The following is a 16,460-nucleotide window of genomic DNA, read 5'->3' as shown; positions in this document are numbered from 1 at the left end:
TTTTTTATAAAGAACATGAACAGGAAGGTTCACTTCAGACATTCTATTGACCTTTATGATTGAATCTACAAATCTAATACAATTTAATACTAAACTGTTTGCCAAAGGGTAAGAGAAACGGCTCAAATTAATTTCAGTTTGGTCTGTGAGAGCCGACAGAGAATTTAATTCTCTGCTGATGTTTGAATTATGCAGCTTTTATTAGGCAGATTTTCCTGACACGCTTGGTGAATGGAATTGTTTTATTATGGAGCATAGAGGCAGAATTGGGAATCAAAATGAAATCAAACCAAGTCTGTGGAAGTAGCTGTCTTATCATGTGAAGGAAGGAACTGCAGATGCTGGTTTATACCGAAGATAGTCACAAAATGCTGGAGTAACTCAACGGGCAGGCAGCATTTCTGGATTGAAGGAACGGGTGATGTTTTAGGTCGAGACCCTTCTTCAGACTGGACGTTTCGGGTCGAGACCCTTCTTCAGTCTGAGTTACTCCAATATTTTGTGTTTCTCTTTGGCTGTCTCATTACTTTTTGTTGGATAATGTTGGTGCAATGATCCAGACCTTCAGCTACAAAAACTTGGCAAACTTGTTCAGTTATATTTTTATTATAGAGATACTGGGCAAAGGAGCTTGGTGCATTGTGTGGTACATCAGTTAAGGAGAGAGAAAAAAACAAAGTAAATCAATAAACAGTGATGAGGTGACGTTAGTGCTGGATAAAGTTGAATAGCTATCAGTTAAGGAGGGAAGCAGAGAAGATATGCCTGATGGCTAGCAGCCAGATATAATCTCTTCTCCCAATTCACACAGAAGAGAAGCAACCTGACTTGTGTTCTAATCATTTTCCAGATAAAACGAAACAAAAATACCTGTGTTTAAAATGGTTTGGCTTCATTCTAAAATGGAACTAAAGATAAGAATCGTTTGCGATGTTACAAATATTGATTCAACTATTCGGAGCTCATTGTGTAGTACAAGGATTTCTGCATTTTCTTCATTTCCTTCCTCCCACACTCCAAAGACATACAGGCTTGTAGGTTAATTGGCTTGGTATAATTGTAAATTGTCCCTAGTGTGTGTGTAGGATAATGTTAGTGTGCGGGGATCACTGGTCGGCGCGGACTTGGTGGGCTGAAGGACCTGTCTCCGCGCTGAATCTCTAAACTAAACTAAACTCAAATCCTTGTTCATATTTTTTTCCATGTGCGGGATCCACACATTGTCTTGTAGACAACACACACGTACTATGCCCACCCTAGCTGATTCACAAGCTGCAATGTCAGCAGCAAAGCTGCTCCACTCCTGATGCTTGGTACACAAGATAATAAGTGCCAGTAACATGGCCACTGCTCTTTCAGAACTAACAGTACATTGCACTTCACAAAAGCTGATGAGCTTCTCTTTTTCTTCCCCATGTGAAAGCCCCCTCAGGAAACCTTGTTTGCTGCAGGGTTAAAGCCATATCAATTTCCTCTCTGCTGTATGATGAGATGATGCGTTGCAATCCTGAGGTGTCCGTTGGAGGTTTGAGTGAAGCACTTTTGTTCGTAATATTTATAGCTTTGGCAGCATTGTGGTTTGTGTCTCTAATCATCTGGATTCACCGCAAGACTCCTGATACCCGATGCCTTTTTTCACATAGACTGCAGGGTTACTCTTGGCTTTGTGTACTCAACTGCAGCAGCAACAATGGACGTCAGTCACGCTGCGAAAAACTCTTAAAATCTGGCACGTCCTGTCAGACACCACCATAGTTGCAGCCGCAAAAAAAAACAAAATGTAACCCTTGATATGCCACAGAGAGGTTTGGATGCTCAAGTTTTGTTATACAGTCATAATTCATTGAGGTGGACCAGACCCTTCGGCCCATCTAATCAGTGCTGACCATCATGTGTCCTCTAATGTTTAAAAAACATTTAGACAGATTTAGAGTGATATATGGGCCAAATTCGGCCAGAGATAGATAGATTCTGGTGTCGGAGGTTTTGGGGAGAAGGCAGGAGAGTGGGGTTAGGAGGGAGAGATAGATCATTGAATGGTGGTGTAGACTTGATGGGCTGAATAGACTAATTCTACTATCACATGATCTTATGAAACACTGGCTGGTGCGACTAGTGTAGATGTTGGTGTGGGCAAGTCGGGCCGAAGGGCTTGTTTTCACACTGTATAACTCTATGACTCTAATGATCCCATTTAATTTCATTTCTCTGTGTCACATTGGGGAGTACTCTCACGTGCATCCATTCCTATTTCAAGACCAGGTGAATATTAAAGCCTCACAACATACCAAGGTGTGATTTTCCTTGTTAAGAACTCCAGCCCTTATGACTGTGCTTCCAGATGCTCAAATCCTTTATACACAGCGTCTGTGCATGATTTTTCTGAACATAGAACAACCTAGCATAGGAATCCGCTCAAGGACCCTCAATATCTATGCCGAACATGATCCAAATTAAACTAATCGAATCTGCCTGCAATTAATCCATATCCCACCATTTCATGCATATCCATACTGAAAGCCTCTTAAATCCACTATTGTATCTGCCTCTACCACCATCCCTGACTGCACATTCCAGGCACCCACTACTCTGTGCAAAAAAATGTGCCCCTCTGCTCTTTCACATTGGGCAGCATGGTAGCGCAGAAGTAGAGACGCTGTCTTATGCCGCTGTCCCACTTAGGGAACCTGAACGGAAACCTCTGGAGACTTTGCGCCCCATCCAAGGTTTCCATGTGGCTCCCGGAGGTTTTTATCAGTCTCCCTACCTGCTTCCACTACCTGCAACCTCCGGCAACCACCTGCAACCTCCGGGAACCACACGGAAACCTTGGGTGGGGCGCAAAGTCTCCAGAGGTTTCCTAAGTGGGACAGGGGCATTACAGTACCAGAGGCCTGGGTTTGATCCTGACCACGGGTGCTTTCTGTATGGAATCTGTACGTTCTCCCCGTGACCTGCGTGGATTTTCTCTGGGTGCTCCGGTTTCTTCCCACATTCCAAAGACGCAAACGTTTGTAGGCTTTTAATTGGCTTGGTATTATTGCGAATTGTCCAGAGTGTGTGTGGGCTAGTGTTAGAGTGCGGGGATCGCTGGTCAGTGCTGACTCGATGGGTTGAAGGGCCTGTTTCCGCGCTGCATCTCTAAAATAAACTAAACTAAACAAATCATTTCCACCCTGGAAAATTGAGTACAGAATGCGCGAAAGAGCTGGAGGGAAAAAAGGAGGTCAGGTTATTAAAACAGTGGCTCCATGTTAAAAAATAATCAATTGCTATCAAAATCTTAGAGGTGCAGAAATGTTATGAAAGGTGAACAAAGAAAGTGTAAAGATTCTTAGGTTAACCTGCCCTCTCCCACTGTATCTGACATATTTTAAAATGTTAACAAATATAAAGAATAACGTTGCATGGAAAAAGTTAGGTATTGTCGAAAAGGATAATATTGTATAAACATTGTATAAAATTGTACAAAACAGGTATGTACAAATTATCCACTGCAGTTCCAAGGGTGAACATGCCTGGACCTGATGGTGTACTGGTCGCATTTTCCAAATCCGCACAGACCTTTTGTGGACAAATTTAAGCTGGAGTTTTTGCAGACATCTTCAACCTCTCATTACTGAGGTCTGAGGTTCCCACCTGCTGTAAAATGAGGATTAAAAATTCCAGTGTCCAAGAAGGGTTACGTGACATGCCTCAATAACTACCAACTGGTGGCACTGATGTTTGTGGTGATGAAGTGCTTTGAGAGGTTTGTTATGGTCAATATCAACTCCTACCCCAGCATGATCTTGGGCCCACTACAATTTGCCAACTGCCACAATAGATCAACGGAGGATGCGATCTCCCTGGCTCTTAACTTTGCATTAGACCACTTGGACAATAAACATCAGGCTATTGTCCATAATAGACCACAGGTCAGCATTCATCACTCTAACCCTCTCCAATCTTGCTATTCCTATTCTCCAAAGATGCTGCCTGACCCGCTGAGTTACTCCAGCATTTTGTGTCTATCTTCAAGAAACGATCCCTTTGCAATTGAATCCTTGACTTCCTCGTCAATAGAACATGATTGGTAAGAATTAAAACCAACATTCCCTCCTCAGTAACCATCAGCACAGGGCAGCCTCAAGAGTGGGTGCTCAGCCCCCTGCTCTAATCACTTTACATACATGACGGTATATATACATACTTGTAGGGCCGAGATGGCCTGTTTCCGTGCTGTAATTGTTATATGGTTATATAGCCAGACACAGTTCCAATTCCATCTTTAAATTCGCTGATGACCCCACCATTGTTGGACGAATTACGGATTATGATAAGTTAAAGTATAGGGGGGAGATGAATCGTCTGATTGAATGGTGTCAGTACAACAACCTTGCTCTCAATCGCAGCAAAACCAAGAAACTAATTGTTGACTTTAGAAGAGGAATGGTGAGGATCAACAAACCTATCTACATTGATGGATTAGTGGTGGATAGAGTCACCAACAAAGTTTATAGGTGTGCATATCTCAAAACATCTGTCCTGGACCCAACACATTGATGCAATCATAAAGAAATCCCATCAATGTCACTAATTCCTTTGAAGATTGAGGAGATTTGGTATGTCGACAAATATTCTCTTGAATTTCTACATTAATACGATAGAAAGCATATTGACAGTTTGCATCAAGGCATGACTTGGCAACTTGAACACCCAGGAACAAAGGAGATTACAAAAAGTGATAAACATTGTCCAGTCCATCATAAATATTGATGTCCCCACCTCCTGGAGGAGGCACTGCCTCAAAATGGCAGCCAGCACATCATCAAGGACCCTAACCACCCATTAATTTCACTCCTGCCATCGGGAAGAAGGTACAGAGAAAACTGTAACATCCAGGTTCAGGAAGAGCCTCTTCCCAACAAACATCAAGGGGCTATCCCACTGCGACGACCTAAGTGGCGAGTTTAGAAGAGTTTGCCCTTGACTCATACTCGCAGCATGGTCGACACGAGGTCGTAGGAGGTCTTTGTAACTCTCCTTCATGTTCGAGAGTAGTCCCCGCCTACTCGAGGCCTCAGCTAGGTCACTGCCTATTATTCAACATGCTGAAAAATGCCCGCTCATAAAAAAAGGTTGCCATGGAAAAAAATCATTTTTTTTTTACTCATAGGTTTAGTCGAAGTAGGTCGTAGTAGGTTGGCATGTTATTCGTGGGCAATCGAAGGTAGTCGAAGGTAGTCATAGGTAGTCTTCAACATAGCCGAAGGGAGGTCGAAGGAGATCGAAGGAGGCCGTCTTCACTCTCCACTATTCGGTGTCCAATTTTCCCGAAGCTAGTCGAAGACAGTCTTCAACATAGTCGAAGGAGGTCGAAGGAGGTCTTCTACATAGTCGGAGGAGGTCTTCAACATGACATTTTTTCAAACTCTCCTAAACTCTTCTAAACTCGCCAAATAGGTCGCCGCAGTGGGACAGCCCCTTCAGGCTATTAAACTCTATGAACTGCAACCAAACTCCGACTATGAACTACCATGAAAGCACAACGGACCCGAGCTTTGTTTTGTATTGTGCACAAATTGTTTTTGTTAATTATTTATTGATTTTTTTTTGTTTATGCTTGTTTATTATAATACCTATTGAGTATTGTGTTTACAAACCTGTTGTGCTACTGTAAGTAAGAATTCCATTGTTCCATTTCAGTACTTATGACAACAAAACCGATTCTTGACTCTTAAGTTTGATACATTTGAAGCCAACATTTATACAGTTTTGAGATTAGAAACTGAGGTGGTTGGGAGAATGGGCACAAAAATGGTGTTTAATAAGATTTTATAAATGTATATCTCTAATTGACTTTAACAGTTCCCGAATGTATTTCATACTGCAATACGTGTTCATTTGGAATTTAGCAATGCCAGTCAATTCCTAACATGTGGCTTGGTTGCTTCTGTTGATTTCCAGTGTAATAGTCAACCCAATCTTGTCTTTTTTTAAATATAGGCCTTGAACCTCTAACAATTCCAAAGAGCTTTGCAATGCCAACTGACCTGGGGAAATAGTGCATGAAAATAGTGGAGCAAAAGAGGGACTTTGAATTAATCTTCACCATTTTCTCAGCTTTAAGATATTGAAGGTTGTTGAAGCATTTTTCCTCAACATTTTGTTCCAAAATTCCCTATCAAAATTGCAAGATTACCTCAAAAACGCACCTTGACATAAGATACCTTGACATAACCCCATGCTGTTTTAGAATAAAGGGATTTTACTGAAAAGGCCTATTCAACATTCACACAGCTGCTAACACATATATCAGCTGAGAGATTTTTTTGAGAGATATCAGAGAATGCCCCTTGCATGTAAATAGTTGTAGAAGTGGATTGGACAGGTTTAGAGGGATATGGGCCATATGCAGGCAGATGGGACTAGTGTAGCTGGGACATGTTGGTTGGTGTGCGCAAGTTGGGCCGAAGGGCCTGTTTCCATACAGTATGACTCTATAAGTTCTCCTTGGTCAGTGAAGATGCTTCCAAGAAGGGCCCTAGAGAGGCTAATAGGTTACACCATCCTAGCCTTTATTTCCTTTATTTCCTTTATTTCCTTTATTTAAGGAGGGACACAGCTAGCTGGTCCTGTTAGAAAATTATCAAGGTGGACTCTATAAGAACTTGAGACCAATCTAAAAATGCCTGTACTTCGGGGAAGTCTGCATTGGCATAAAATGCCTTTGGTCTGGTTATTCCTGTAAACTGCAAGAGAAGTGAACAAAGTCTCATATTGAGCAGTAGAGTGAATTAATAATCTCCATAATGCAGTAATAAGCAGAAAGCTATCATATACGCCCGCAGATGTGGGGAAGACGGAAGTTGAGGGTAAGGTTGACCTTGACCAGCTGTGAGGTACCCATGTGAGTTTGGACTTGAACATTGATGGGGTGATAGATGAGGGTGAGGACTACTTTGTGGAAGCAAAGGCTGTGTCAGCATTGTTATTCTGTGAGGGGTGGGTAAGAGTGGACTTTCTGTGAGGGTAAGGTGTTGGATACACTGTCCTTGTATACCCCCCTCTGCCAGTGTCTGTGCTTAACCCTGTCATTCATGAAGTGCCAGGTATAGAAAAATGCACATTGTTGACCAGCTTTGGTTGCACCACAAAGTGTGAAGGACAGGCCAGTGTTGAGGAAGAAGGAACTGCAGATGCTGCTTTACACCAAAGATAGACACACGATGCTGGTGTGACTCAGCAGGCCAGGCAGCATCTCTGGAGAGAAGGAATGGGTGATGTTTCGGGTCGAGGCCCTTCTCATTCCTCCTCTCTTTTGCCTCACCAAGGCAAATTTCTTGTATGTGAATACTTGACCAATAAACGTACTTACTTACTTACTTTTCTCGAGAGATGCTGTTTGACCTGCTGAGTTACTGAAGCTTTTTCTGTCCAGCCAGTGTTGAGAGTGAGCAGTGTGCAGATTGAGCTGTGTGTCGTAGTGAGCAGCTGGCACATTGTGAATACAGGTTTAATGTTATCACCATTTTTAAATAATGTTCACAGAGTGTTCAGCATGATTACAAACTGTTCTGTGAGTGGAGGGCAACTTGCAGATCAGTGAGCTTGTAAATCGTGCTGAGACAAAATCTGGGCAATAACCCCTGTTAGATATCACTGAGGTGAATTTGGTCCCAGTGAAAATATGTGAGTGAATAATAAAATCTCTCTTTGAAATAAGGGTATTATAGGATCAGTCTGAAGAAGGGTCTTGACCCGAAACGTCACATTTTCCTTTGCTCCATAGATGCTGCCTCACCCACTGAGTTTCTCCAGCATTTTTGTTTACGTATGATAGGTGTGATCAGCGGCAGAAATGTGAGTAAAATTGGCTTACTCAATCTTTAAAAGGATTATCAACTTTGCCATGCTGTTTCTTTTGGACTGGTGCTGGGAAACAATTCTATGCTGAAAGATGTGAAACTCCCTGGGGTGCTTTGAAAGGCAACCTTATCATCAATATTTCTTCAGGGCCCTTGTAAAATGAATTATCATTTCGTTCTTTTTATTTCCACCATCTATTTCTATTTATATTTATTGCCCCGACACAGAGCAGCCAATGAATCTATCTGTATGTATTATCTGTGATCAATTAGTTTATCTCTCTCAATGATTGATTAGTTAACCTTGTAATAAAGTACAGGGACTTTCTGGATTTACTATTTCCCACAGTGCTCGTTCTCATAGTATTAAATAATTTACAAAATACAAGCCGCGGCTACTCACTAAGAGCCACTGAGTGTCGTGCTATCATCTTTGATTTATTTTGTAACAGTGCAGTCTGGAGACGTATTCACAGCAACGTTGGATCTGGGAAGCCAACAAGTATTAATTCATAAGCAAGGAGAAATTGTTTTATTTTGACATGGTTTATGACTTGAGGTGATGGTACAAATCTTCTAAAATTAGACAGACACAAAGTACTGGAGTAACTCAGCGGGTCGGGCAACATCCCTTGAGAACAAGGATGGGTGACGTTTCAGGTCGGATTGTAGAAGGGTCCTAACCTGAAATGTCACCTATCCGTTCTCCAGGGATGCTGCCTGACCCACCGAGTTATTCCAGCGTTTTGTGTATTTCCTTGGTAAACCAGCATCTGCAGTTCCTTGTTTCTCCTTCATCACACACCCTCACTTATCTAACTAGTTCCTTAAAGTCAGAGAGGTACAATAGACAAATAAACCCTTCTGCCCACCTAATCAAACCCAAGCAACAATCACCCATCTTTACAGAAATCCCAATCCTGGCCCATTCTATTCTCCCACAATCCCATTAACTCCTCCCTTAATTCTCATCCCTGACCTCATCCGCACACTCTGGGGCAACTTACAGTGGCCAGTTAACTTGCCAACGCGCATGCTGTTGGTATGTGGGATGAAACCACAGGATGAAGACCAAAGCCACACCGTCACACAGAAAACATACAAACACCACACAACATGCAAAGTCAGAATTCAACCCTACTCACTGGTACCATGAAGCAGCAACTTTGCCCGATGTGCCATTGTGCCACCCAATTCTTTTCATGGCATAATGCACATAAGGATTTGAGAATTGTCTATGCCACATCAGATAAAGTAGATTGCATCCTCTTAACTACTTATTTGGTTTCAAATTTCCCTATTCATCCTTCTATCTCTTAAATGATTAGGACATTTCATAATTAATATAATGCCCTATATTTTACTGGTACCTCTTTCAGAAATTCCACCCAAACTGAATCACTCCTCTCATTCAAGCTGGAAAGGATACAGAGAATATTTACAAGGATGTTGCCAGGACTAGAGGGTCTGAGCTACAGGGGGAGGTTTAGGCTGGGATTCTATTCCTTGGAGCGCAGGAGGATGATGGGTGATCTTATAGAGATATATAAAATCATGAGAGGAATAGATTGGGTTGATACATAGAGTCTCTTGCCCAGAGTAGGTGCAATGAGGCCCAGAGGACATCCTGTAGGTTTTAAGTGAAGGGGAAAGGATTTAATAGGAATCTGAGGGGTAACTTTTTCACACAAAGGGTGGTGGGTTATGGAACAAGCTGCCAGATGAGATAGTTGAGACTGGGACTAAAGCAACGTTTATGAAACAGTTAGACAAGTACATGGATAGGAGAGGTTTGGAGGGATATGGGCCAAACACGGGCAGGTGGGACTAGACTGGTGTAGCTGGGACATGTTGGCCGGTGTGGGCAAGTTGGGTTGAAGGGCCTGGTTCCACGCTGTATCACTGTGACTCTTTGACTCTATGACTATTGTGTACGTTTACATCAGTTCTTTTTATTTCTGTGCACTTCTCTTTTATTAGCAGCCAACCTCAATGCTGTCTCTTTGAAGCATTTGATATTGCCTATATTAATGTCATGTTCATCCTCGGGCTTTATACTTGTCTCTCTTAATCTGATTATATCTATTCTCTCCTTGTGCACATAACCTTGAGTCGCCAACAGATTGTTCCCCAGAGTCAACAGTTAAATTTTTTACTGTTCTATTGACACCCACTATAAGCTCTTATTTCTCAGGATCTTGCATTGCTCCGGCTGTTTCTTATCTTCATTCCACAATTTTATTTCCTTCCCATTCTTTTCTAAAATTCTGCTTTAAATGTTTCTTCCTCTGTAGTTTCCATATTATATACTCCATCTCTGTTAATAATTTCTGTTTTTTTCTCAAAGTCTTTTTCATTTGTTATTATGGTAGAGTTATGCATCAGAGAAAAAGGCCCTTCAGCCCACCATGTTCATGACAACCATCTTTACCAATCTCATTTAGTTGCAATTAGTCTGTAGTTTTCCATGGCTTGGTGACTCAAATATGTCCAGATACTTAATGTTGGGGGAGTGCCCTTTCTACACCATTTCACCAGACAGTTCACTGCAAATTCTATATCCTCTGAGTTTAAAATAAAATCCTCAGATCCTCTCTAAACCTCTTACCTCTTAATCTAAACATGTATTCTAACTGTTGCTTTCTAATACCTGGTAGATCTTCACTAAAGAAAGAACATTAGTGAAACAAGTGGGGTTCTAATAACAATGTGTGGCATAGTGGTGCAACGGTAGAGTTGCTGCCTTACAGCGCCAGAGACCCGGGTTTGATCCTGACTGCAGGTGCTGTCTGTACGGAGTTTGTACGTTCTCCCCGTGACCACGTGAGTTTTCTCTGGGTGCTCTAGTTTCCTCCCACAGTCCATAGCTGTACAGGTTTGTAGGTTAATTGGCTTGGTAAAGATTGTAAATTGTCCCTAGTGTGTAGGATAGTGCTAATGTACGGAGATTGCTGGTCGGCACTCACTCAGTGGGCTGTAGGGGCTGTTTCTGCACTGTATCTCTAAACTAAACTAAACAATCCAGAAGATTCGTTTTTTAAAGATAATCCAAGTTTATTTAATTCCTGAAATTAAATCCCAAGATCAATTGATCTTGCAACTCAATCCTGGTATTTGAACTATTGCATTTGATATTCAATCTATTTATCTACCCTTTATCCACAATAATTGTAATTCCACTTTTCATGCATACTTCTTCACCGACTCATTGTATTACTGCCTCGTGAACTTAAATTTCTTTTTATTTGTCTTTCATTGATAGCTAGGATCCACCATTCAGAGAATGTAAACATATGTCCACAATCATAATCATAATCAAGTAATCAAAGCCAAGTCTGTTTTACAACATACGAGGAATTTGATTTGCCATATAGTGATACCATTAAAAAGCAACAGAACACACAAAATGCATTTTAGCATGAACATCCACAGTGACTCCTCCACATTCCTCACTGTGATGCAAGGCGAAAAAAAGTTCAATCACTTCCCTTCTCAGTTCTCACGTAGATGGGGGCTTTGAGCTTTCCGTTGATGGGACGATCTTGGCTCCCGTAGCCGGCGGCTACATTCAGGGCGATCAAGCTCCTGCATCGGGGGGGAATCTCAGCTCACCGCGCCAGGTGATCTGGCCCCGGGTCGGGGCTGGTCAAACCTTCTGAGTCATTTGGAGCTTCCTGACATCGGTTTCTACCCGAGACTGCGAACTCCTCGATGGTGAAATCCGCAGGCCGCGATTGGAGCGTCGATTCCAGGCAAAGGATCGGCTCCGATGGTAAGTCCACAGCCCCGCGGTGGGGCTCAAAGTCAGTCCCGAGCAAGGCCGCCAGCTCCATGATGTTAGGCCGCAGAGCGACTGGAGATACGATCCGGAAAACAATCGCATCTCTGGTAAGGTAAGAGATTGAAAAAAGTTTCCCTTGACCTCTCCCCCATCCGCCACCTAAAACAAACCAGAGAACATTAACACAAACTTTTAAAATATCAATATATCACCTATCAAAATATCCCAATGGGTGCAGTGAATTATTTTAAAGTCCTATAATTATTCTTGCATGGTTAGCAATGCTGTGCAGTCCCAACAGTAGATCCTTAGTAATCTGTCTATGTTATCCTGTAATGAGTATTTGGACCACTCAATATACAAGGGAGCGAGAGCAGATAGATTGCTGTGAAAGTTCATTTACTGCTTGAAGCCTGCCTGTCCTTGTACTAAATGACACTAATGGGCCTGTCCCACTTGGCGATTTTTTTAGGCAACTGCCAGCGACTGTCATAGTTGTAGCAGGTCGCCGAGAAGCCGGCGGCAACCTACATCATCCTGGCGACAACATACGACAACGCCGACTAGAAATACGCTACGACTTTTTGCGCAACTGAAGAGACTACTCCCGGCGACCACCGGTGAATATGTGGCGACAAACTAGTCACCTGTAGTTGCCTAAAAAATCACTTTAGTGGGATAGGCCCATTAGGCCTATCTTTGTACCAAAAATTCCTGTCAGTCGTGAAAACATAGAAGCAAGAGTAGACCATTCAGCCCCTCATACTATGCCTTTTAATAAAATCATTGTAGATGTTTTTTTATCAGTGCAATGTTGCTGATCTAACCCCATATCCCTTATTCATTGTGTAGGAAAGAACTGCTGATGCTGGTTTACACCAAATATAGACACAAAATGTTGGAGTAACTCAGCGGGACCGGCAGCCTCTCTGGAGAGAAAGAATGGGTGACGTCGCCCATTCCTTCTCTCCAGAGATGCTGCCTGCCCCGCTGTGTTACTCCAGCATTTTGTGTCTATCTTCCCTTATTCACTTAATACCTAAAAATCTATTGGTCTTAAACGCATTCAGCAACTGAGCCTCCACAGCGTGCTGTTTGAAGAAATGCTTTTTCATCTCATCTTGAAGCTGATCATTTTAAAATCACAAACTGGAGAACTCGATTCCAATGTTTCAAACTAATGAAAGGGCAATTAAGGAAGGCACCTTTGGTTAAAAGTGGTTATGTAAGGGCCAGCTCATCTTTAGTGAAATATAATCAACACTTGGAATGAATAAAAACCATGCAATCAATTAAAATGGAACAGATCAATTTATTCAGTGTGGGGACTGGAGATTATTATAGATGAAAGAGTTTAAGAGATGGTGAATGATCTTTGTCATGTGTATCATCTTAAGATCCTTTCTCTGGACCTGGAAAAGAGAATTCACTGAGTACAACACTCAGTGAATGGACATTCTATTCTACATCTTTGTGAACCTATGATTCAATTCACGTCCAATAAAACACTCATGGATGCCCATCTTGCGTGAATGCTAAGATGTAATGCGAAAATTAATTCGAAACCTGGTGAATTACTTATTGAAATGGATGTACCTGTCGTATTCTTGCCTTTGATAAAGCACACATTTATCAATACGTTGCGGCGATATCAAGTACCCTTTCCACTTCTTTGTGAGTGTTCTGCTCTCCTGAAAGAGCTCAGCACCATTATCCCAACTCATCTGCATTTACGAGCCCAGGCAATGTGTATTAACAGCACCAAAGTAGAGTCTGAATATGGTTCTGCACCTTCCAGCAGAAGATTCCCTTTGTCCTAGGTTAAAGGATTTATTGAAAAAAACCTTGTTTCACTTTTGTACTTCTGCCATCAACTTGCCTTTGATTATTTCCACTGCTTCCCAATACTTGACATAATGATTTCTCATTTACAATATTCTGCATCCTTAACTATCTAGCTATATAATCGTCACCAGCTACATTCCAGCCAATATCTTCTTTGAGAGCATTGATGTCACCTTTCATGGAAACGGGGAAAATTGGTTAAAAAGTGAGAATATCCAGTTTTAGAGGGGCAATAAAAAATGCAAAGTAATCATAATGGAAAGTAGGAGTGTTTTTGTGAGTAAAGAAGTCCTACTAATTGCACAGAACTTTGCCATAAGGAATCAAGTCAGTTTCCCCACAGGTTTCCCCTTGAAGTTTGCCTGAGGCAAGTAAATAGTTATCCTGAATATTACGATGCGTGCCAATGCCTTTAGGTTGATTGCAGATTCTGTGCTTTGAGATTTACTAGATTAATGAAAGGTGCTGTATAAATGGTCTGAAGAAGGGTCTCGACCTGAAACGTCACCTATTCCTTCGCTCCATGGATGCTGTCTCACCCGCTGAGTTTCTTCAGCATTTTTGTCTACCTTTGTATAAATGGTAGTCTTTCTTTTCATTATTAGAATACATGGCACGGCGGCATAGTTTGCAGAAGACACGAACATAGGTGATGGGGCAGGTAGTGTACAGAAAGCAGGGACTCGGCAGAAGGACGTGGACAGGTTGGGAGAGTGGGCAGAGAAGTGGCAGATGGAATATAGTGCATTTTGGTAGTTGGAATAAAGGCGCAGACTATTTTCCAAATGGGGTGAGAATCCAGAAACCTGAGGTGCAAAGGGACTTGGAAGTGCTGGTGCAGGATTTCCAAAAGGTTTATCTGCAAGTCAAATCAGGAGTAAAGAAAGCAAACTCAATGCTAGCAATTATTTCAAAAGGGCTTTTATACAAAAACAGGGATGTCATGTTGAGGCTCTGTAAGGCGCTGGTAAGGCTGCATTTGGAATATTGTGAGCAATTTTGGGCACCATATCTGAGGAAGGATGTGCTGGCTCTGGACAGGGTCCAGAGGAGGGTTTTTTGCAAGAATGATTCGAGAAATGAAGGTCAAATTATGATGAGCGTTTGTCGGCATTGGGCCTATACTCACTGGAGTTTAGAATACCTCATCGAAACATACAGAATAATGAAAGGCTTGAATGTGGAATTAGTTTCCACTAATGGGATAGTCTAGGACTAGAGGTTATAACCTCAGAATTAAAGGCTGTTCTTTTAGGAAGGAGAAGAGGTTAAATTTATTTTGCCACAGGGGGTTGAATCTGTGGAGGCCACGTCAGTGGATATTTTTAAGGCAGAAATAGATAGATTCTTGATTAGTACAGTTGTCGGAAGTTATGGGGAGAAGGCAGGAGAATGGAGTTAGTAGGGAGAGATAGATCAGTCATGATTGAATGGCGGAGTAGACTTGATGGGCTGAATGGCCTAATTCTACTATGCCTTACGATCTTACCGCCTTACAGCGGCAGAGGCCGGAGTTCGATCATTACTATGGGTATTTGTCTGTACGGAGTGTGTACGTTCCTCCCGAGACCTGCGTGGATTTTCTCAGAGATCTTCGGTTTCCTTCCACAATCCGAAGACATACAGGTTTGTAGGTTAATTTGCTTGGTGTAAATTGTCCCTAGTGTGTGTAGGGTATTCTTAAAGTGCGGGGATCGCTGGTCGGTGCGGACTCGGTGGACCGCAGGTCCTGTTTCCGCACTGCATCTCTAAACTAAACTAAACTTAAAAAATAGAAACAATTTTTAACTGATGTGGAGTAATTGGGGATACTTTAAATGTGCTGTGATTTCAGCACATCATGTACACTTGGCCAACATAGGAATACCATAATATTATTGTACTGCAACCTGACTATATCACTAACCTTGGAGCAATCTGTACTTCAGTTTTGAAATTAAGAATATTCATTGTTAATTTCCCACTGGGGCAATTCAGCCACTTAAAATTTTCACGCCCATTTACCACACAACCGAAGCAAAAAATTAAATCTTAATGAAAATAAAATGCTGCAATTACTGAAGGTCTGGTGGAGGTTAAGTATGCACATGATCTCCTGCGGCCAGGGAATAAAGTAATAGCAGACACAAGTCTAACTCTGGAAAACTATGTATCTCTGTCGTGTTTTATACAGCATTGACTGGGAACAGATGGGCACTAAAAAACTTATTGAAAGGGCATTGACAAGTTCTTGGATCCCAGCAGATAACTATTCAGCAGCTGGAATGAATCTTCAGGGAGACGGGGAATGTTTGGGGTGATTGATGAAGATTTATATTTCTATCTTCAGCTGCTCCAGCGTTATCTTCTCTCCTGTTTAATGTTATCTTTAAATATTTGGTAATAAAACTGGCAGAGGACAGAGAACCATAACTTCTAACTTCACTCCAAGCCTTTGGCAATTTGCACATTCATAGAAACATAGAAAATAGGTGCAGGAGTAGGCCATTCGGCCCTTCGAGCCTGCACCGCCATTCAATATGATCATGGCTGATCATCCAACTCAGTATCCTGTACCTGCCTGCTCTCCATACCCCCTGATCACTTTATCCACAAGGGCCACATCTAACGCCCTCTTAAATATAGCCAATGAACTGGCCTCAACTACCTTCTGTGGCAGAGAATTCCACAGATTCACCACTCTCTGTGTAAAAAATGATTTTCTCATCTCGGTCCTAAAAGACTTCCCTCTTATCCTTAAACTGTGACACCTTGTTCTGGACTTCCCCAACATCGGGAATAATCTTCCTGCATCCAGCCTGGCCAACCCCTTAAGAATTTTGTAAGTTTCTATAAGATCCCCCCTCAATCTTCTAAATTCTAGCGAGTACAAGCCGAGTCTATCCAGTCTTTCTTCATATGAAAGTCCTGCCATCCCAGTAATCAGTCCGGTGAACCTTCTCCGTACTCCCTCTATGGCAAGAATGTCTTTCCTCAGATTAGGA

This window comes from Amblyraja radiata, chromosome 29, assembly GCF_010909765.2.
Source record: "Amblyraja radiata isolate CabotCenter1 chromosome 29, sAmbRad1.1.pri, whole genome shotgun sequence".
Classification (NCBI taxonomy): domain Eukaryota; kingdom Metazoa; phylum Chordata; class Chondrichthyes; order Rajiformes; family Rajidae; genus Amblyraja; species Amblyraja radiata.
The sequence above is the reverse complement of the archived record's forward strand: the minus strand, read 5'-3'. Positions refer to the sequence as shown.